At 57.0% G+C, this 6,000-nt stretch overlaps 1 protein-coding gene across 1 annotated transcript in view; it reads right to left on the reverse strand.

Moving 5' to 3' along the window:
- Positions 1-4,496, reverse strand: part of TMEM184B (transmembrane protein 184B) — a 47,614-nt gene extending 43,118 nt beyond the window's left edge. Inside the window, exon 1 of the mRNA XM_082849829.1 lies at positions 4,389-4,496. The gene's annotated coding sequence lies outside the window, so the exon portion shown is untranslated. The remainder of the gene's footprint in view (positions 1-4,388) is intronic.
- Positions 4,497-6,000: the final 1,504 nt, after the last annotated feature.

A 6,000-nucleotide genomic window follows, 5' to 3' on the forward strand; every position in this document is an offset into this window, starting at 1 on the left:
TGGGCAGGAAACGGGAGACAATCCGAAACTGGGGGACCTTCCAAATCTTCTCTCCAGGGCCCCTCACACTTTACTTCTTGCCCTTCGTGTCCTCTTTGAGGCCAAGAAGATCACATTCAATTAACATTTACTGAGGGCCTACTACGTGCTGAGCCCCAATGCCAAACAATTTTGCAGACAAAGGACTCAGACCTTTGCTTTGCACATGCTGTTCCCTCTGCCTGGAACCTGCTTCCTTATACATGGTGACAGCGTAAACGTCACCTGGTCAGAGAGGTGCCTGCCCAGGCGGGAATGCCTCAGTGTTCCCTCAGAGCACCTATGACAACTGGAACGGCTCTCCCCAGCTGGACTCAGCTCCCTGCACGGGCATACAGGCGTGCAGCACCTCTTTCTTGAATAAATTAAACAGCCTGTAAGGTAACAATAAAAGCCAGTGTTTACTGAGCACGTACCACGTACAGCCGGATGCTGTGCTGAGCTCCGCGCAGACATCAGAGCGTCACAGCCATATCACGGCTCCACTATTATTACTCCTCTCTTACAAATGAAGGAAGTTGCATCATCTCCCGCTATTCTTTAAGAATGGGAATCAGAACCTGGTAAGCAACTTGTCCAAGGCCACGGAGCTAACAAGAGAGCCGCAGCTCCCAATTCTTCCTCCAGAAGGCTCAGCTTACCTCCCTCACTCCCCGGTGCCCAAAGGGGTGCTTCTTTCTCCTATGCTCCCAGTGACCATTTTTGTCCCCTTCCTGAATTCTCCGCCTCCTCTCCCCAGGCACCCAATTCAGAAGTTTTCCTTAATTCCTCCCCTCACGTCCTACACCCATGGGCTCCCAGAGCCAAAGCTGTGCTTCAGCAGACATCCTGTGCGAAGACCCCTAGTCTTTCAGCCCTGGAGGGAGGGACAAACTGGGGCGCTCAGCTGGCAGCTCAACACCCAGCAAAGCAGGCGGGGAGGGCAGGCATCCCCTCAATGAACCCACACATCCCCACCCCCCTTTGCCTGTATTTATAGCACTGATGAGCATGGGGGCCTGGAGGATGGAAGATGGGGGAAAGGAGCGGCCCACCCTGTCCACAGTGTGAGAGGTCAGCAAGGACCTGCCAGACCCGGGAGGGCCAGGAAGAACCCGGTTCCAGTTTAGGGGGCCACCCTTCCGCCAGCCACGGAGGCCAGGGTAGAGCCCCATTACAGCAGTGAGCTCCAGAGGCCTGTCCTGAGTCACACAGGGCTGTCGGGACCAGAAGCTGCTGGAAGGATAGAAGCGAAAGGCAGCAGGGACCGAAAAGGATGCCAGTGACCCGAGGGAAAGCAAAGGAGGGAAAGGCCCAGTCTCCTTGGAGTTACCTGCAGGAATGAAGGAAGAAGGAGACGCGGGCACACTGTCCCGGAACACGCGGCTGAGGCTGTCGCTTCCTTTTGGAAAACTTCAGGGCTCCCTGGTGACCACACCGGGGTCAAGCTCAAACTCCCAAACTCCTCAGTGGGGCCTTCAAAGGTCTTCACGCCCTGGGCCCACCATAGCCATGTCTGGGCGAGGTATTTCAGGCCTCCGCACCTCTGCGCAGGGGGGCTTCCTCTGCCTTGAATGCCCTCTCCCTCCACAGGCAGAGCACTCCCCGTCGTCCTTCAAGGTGCAGGAGGTTTCGCTTCTACGATGACGTCGGGCACACCCCAGGGTTAGTGGGGGAAGAGCGTGGGCTCCAAGGTCAGCTCCACCGCCCAGCATGGCTTTACCCTCCTAGGTTGCCTCCTCTACAAAACGTGAAGGTAACTGTTCCCACCTCACTGTGGTGGGAGGATGAAACTCAGTCGGTCATGAAAGCACTTTGAACTGTGCCTGGCACACAGTAAGTGCTTAATGAACAGGCTGTTGTTCCTACTGTCCTCCGGCCCCACTAGGGCCCTCTGTTTCCACCACAAGCAGAGCACTCTCTGTCGCATATCTGTTACACGGTGGACAGCCTCAGCCAACCACAGCCTCTTAAAAGACACAACCCACGACTCAGCACGGTGCTGGGCACACAGTAGGCCTTCAGCAAGTGCTCACTGCCTGTGAAGGTCCAGTGGTAGACCCCCCCCCCCCCCAGAGTTCTCCCAGGGCCCGGCAGCTGGCCTTCCACAACTCACACACCAAATCCCCAGTCTCAAGGCCCAGCAGAGTGAGAAGGGTATTCACAGTTACTTGGTTTCAAAACAATAAAGGACCGTACTCTGCCTTCCCACTCCAGGGAATTCACGGGGAGAAATGAGCACAGGAGGGACTGGAAATAGCATGGAGCCCCTCTTGGGGAAGAGAGCTCGGCCGGCCCGCCAGAAACCAGGAGCAAAACCTCAAAGGCAGAGGAGGAGAAAACAGCCTCCAGACAGAAGCCCGAGCTCCACAGAACTCGGCCAACACCAGTGAACTAGGACAAGATCACCTGCACCCATTCTGCCCTGAAGCTCTTCTTCCCACCCACTTGGAGGCCTTTCGAAGGGGTTCCTGGGGTAACCCACTACCACATGGGAGCAACTTAAAACACATCCAGAATCCCAGAGGCTGCACAAAGGAGCCAGGTTGCCTGTGGCCAATTCTTGGGGGGAGTTGATGGTGACTTCTCCATGCACACTGGCTATGGGGGCCTTGTGTCTGGATTGGGGTCACTGTCTATGTCCATCTCCCCAGCAGACTGGAAGCCCTTAGAGGCCAGGCACCAGGTCCCATTCATCTTTAGACCCCTGTGCCCCTAGCATAGTACCTGGCATGTAGTAGGTGCTCAGTAAGTTACAAGGCAGCACACCTGGCAGCAAGAGAGGTCCTGGTTCATGGATGACTCCATCCAGGCCTGCCACATACATGGACAAGGAGTCATGTGCTCCCTCTGGGTCTCAGTTTCCTCATTTGTAAAGAGGGATAACAAACAGTTCTGTACACGCACAGCCTCCGAGAGAATTAAGTGGGGAAATATACGTGGAAAGCACCAAAGCATCAGAGGAATGCCAGTCAGCCTTCCAGTTTCAGCTCAGCTCCCCTCGCCCCCTCCACCCCACGTTGGAACCTTTTCTGCTGGCCATGTTTCCCCTCCCCCAGCACTGAACCCACTCTGCATCCCCTCTATTGTTTTATATTTTTCACATCATTGTGACTACTTGATTCTAAGTTTGATTCCCCGACCGACCTGAGAGGTCCTGGATCCCAAGGGCATCATGTGTTTCTGTTCAAAGCCTAATAAAATGGGCACACAGACCTGACCGCTGGGGCCTTCCCACCCCACGGTCCCAGCTCTGATACACACGGCACCCTCCAGCAAGATGTCCCGATGTGCAGAGCCTAGGGGGCCCACCAAGCACGCTGGAAAGGAAGGGAGATAGGAAGGGACGCTGCACACACAAGCTGTGCCGGAGTCAAACCTCTGAGACCTGCGCCACCTTTGCAGGTGCGTGAGCTTATTTGCCTGGCTGCCTCCACAGCACAAGGGCCTCCAGGGCACAGATTGCTGCTTCCTTCCTTACATAAAGCACCCAGCAGTCAGATAAATAACACATGACCTTCTCTTCACACGCAGGTATCAGACGTGCAAACACCTGCTTTGCCCCACAGTGCCCTGGGTGTGGGTGTGTGCGTGTGTGTGGGTGTGTAATGTCTGGCCTTGCACAACCCCAGAGGGGATACGGGTTGGGAACAGATACTCACGCCCACCTCTCAACCCCATCTCCTTGCCTTGGCCTAGAGTCAACTAGCACTAGACCCAAGCAGTGTGCCCAGAGAAGAAATGTCTGGGACGGATGCACACACCCTAAACCAGTCTCTGTGTTCCTTTTCCAAGCACATATCCTTGGAGCCCCAGGTTCCTGCCGGTGCCCCTCCAAACTGCTGACCTGTATGCAACGCGTGTACACCTTCATGCACGCATCCCCAGAGGCCTCGCCAGGCTAGCCACCAGCCCAGATCACAGCTACCCGCACAGGGCAAGGCCGACTCCCCCACTCACTAGGCTGTGCCAGGCGCCAGCACACCCACCGGGCGCACACCATCCCACTTGCAAAGGGCCTGTCCATCCGCTTCCCCTCTCTCCCGGCCACCCCCACGGGCAGGTCCGATTACACTCCAGGCGCGGGCCCCGCCACGCTGGCGAGGAGGGGGCAGCGCACACCCACGGGCGGCCCGCGACCTCGCAAGGTGGGGAGAGAGCGCAGGGCGAGACGGGCGGGGCCGCAGACGCCCCCTCCCTCCCCGCCAGGCCGGCCACCTTCGTCCGCTCCCCGCCCGGGGACCCGCGGCCAATGCGCCCGCGGGGCGCCCCCCGAGCGGGCCTCTCCAGAACGGGGCAGCCCCGCCGCCCCCGGAAGCCCTCGGCCGACCCCTTCGGGTCCTCCAGCTCAGGGCCGGTGGGGAGGGTACCTCAGGAGCCCATGGCGGCGCGTGTGCGGGCAACGCGCGGCAGCCGGAATGTGAGAGCGAGGCAGGCTGACGGCACCGCAGCGCTAGTATCTCGCCGCCGTCGGCTCGTCCCGGGCCCAGCAGAGTGCCGCCGCGGCGCGCCTGCGCACCGAGCGCGCCGCCGGAGAGGGCGGGGCGGCGAGCGCGAGGCTGAGATCACCCTCCCGGCCTTAAAGGAGCCGCCGTCCCAAACCCCAGGTGGTGGGAGCGATCCCGGCTCTCCTCCAGCCGATCGTAAACCAGTCAGGAGTCGCCTCCCCAACCTCCATCCCACCCCGAACCCTGCCCACCAGTGAGCTTCTTGGGGTGCAGGGACAGAGTCTTGGGCTCCATGCTCTGTCCCTGGCACTCGCTGGCTGCATGGAGCTTCACCTCTTTTCCTCCATTTGGGCCTGTTTGAAGATGAAACAATATCTAACGGCTATTTGTCGAGTGAAGGATGCATGTGGAATTGTGGAATGAATGCATACTGAGGTGCTGTGTGCAATAACGCGAAATGAAATTGCAAAACAGAGAAAGAGGTTTTTCTTCCCACTCCACCTAGCAGCGCTTCCTTCCTGCCCCACCGAGCTCTAGGTGGCCTAACTAGCAAAATTCTTCAGATATCATTCAAACCGCCTAGCCCATTTCTGTTTGCCAGGTTCACACCCAACTCAGTTTAACTAAAAAACATAAAATCCAATCAAGTTCCGGCTTTGGTGTGTTCAAGATCCCCAAATGTATTTTTTTTTTTTTTTTTTTGTGGTACGCAGGCCTCTCACTGTTGTGGCCTCTCCCATTGCGGAGCACAGGCTCTGGACGTGCAGGCCCAGCGGCCATGGCTCACGAGCCCAGCCGCTCCGCGGCATGTGGGATCTTCCCGGACCGGGGCATGAACCCGTGTCCCCTGCATCGGCAGGCGGACCCTCAACCACTGCGCCACCAGGGAAGCCCCCCAAATGTATTTCTATCCCCAGCCCAGGCTCCTCCCGTGAACTGTGTACTCACCATCTCATACCTGAGGTTCCAATAGGATCTCAAAGTCAGCATGCGCACAACAGAACCATTTCCTCTCAAACGCAGAGACCTGCACTCTCACAGCCTCCCCACCAGAACGGTGAGCAGCTCCATCCTTCCAGCCCCCAGCCTAGAACTCCTGGAATCATCCTTGAATCCCTCCTCTCAACCCTTTACCCACTGGAGCAGGAAATTATGTTGGCTGTACCTGCAAAATATATCTAGACTCTGACCTCTTCCACCCCATCTCTACTGCCACCACCCCGTCCACTTTCTGTCCAGGATTATTGCAATATTCTTGTTATGGACTGAATGTTTTTATCCCCTCAAAATTCATATGCTGAAATCCTAACCCCCAATGTGATGGTATTAGGAGCTGGGGCCTTGGGAGGTGATTAGGTCATATGGGTGGAGCCTTCATGAATGGTATTAATGCCCTTAAAAAAGAGACCCCAGAGAACTTTCTAGCCTTCTTTCTGCCATGTGAGAATACGGTAAGAAGTTAGCAGTCTATAATCCAGAAGAGGGCCCTCACCAGAATCTATCACGCTAGCAGGCAGCCTGATCTCGGACTTCC

Source organism: Leucopleurus acutus (genome assembly GCF_964270905.1).
Source record: "Leucopleurus acutus genome assembly, chromosome: 11".
Classification (NCBI taxonomy): domain Eukaryota; kingdom Metazoa; phylum Chordata; class Mammalia; order Artiodactyla; family Delphinidae; genus Leucopleurus; species Leucopleurus acutus.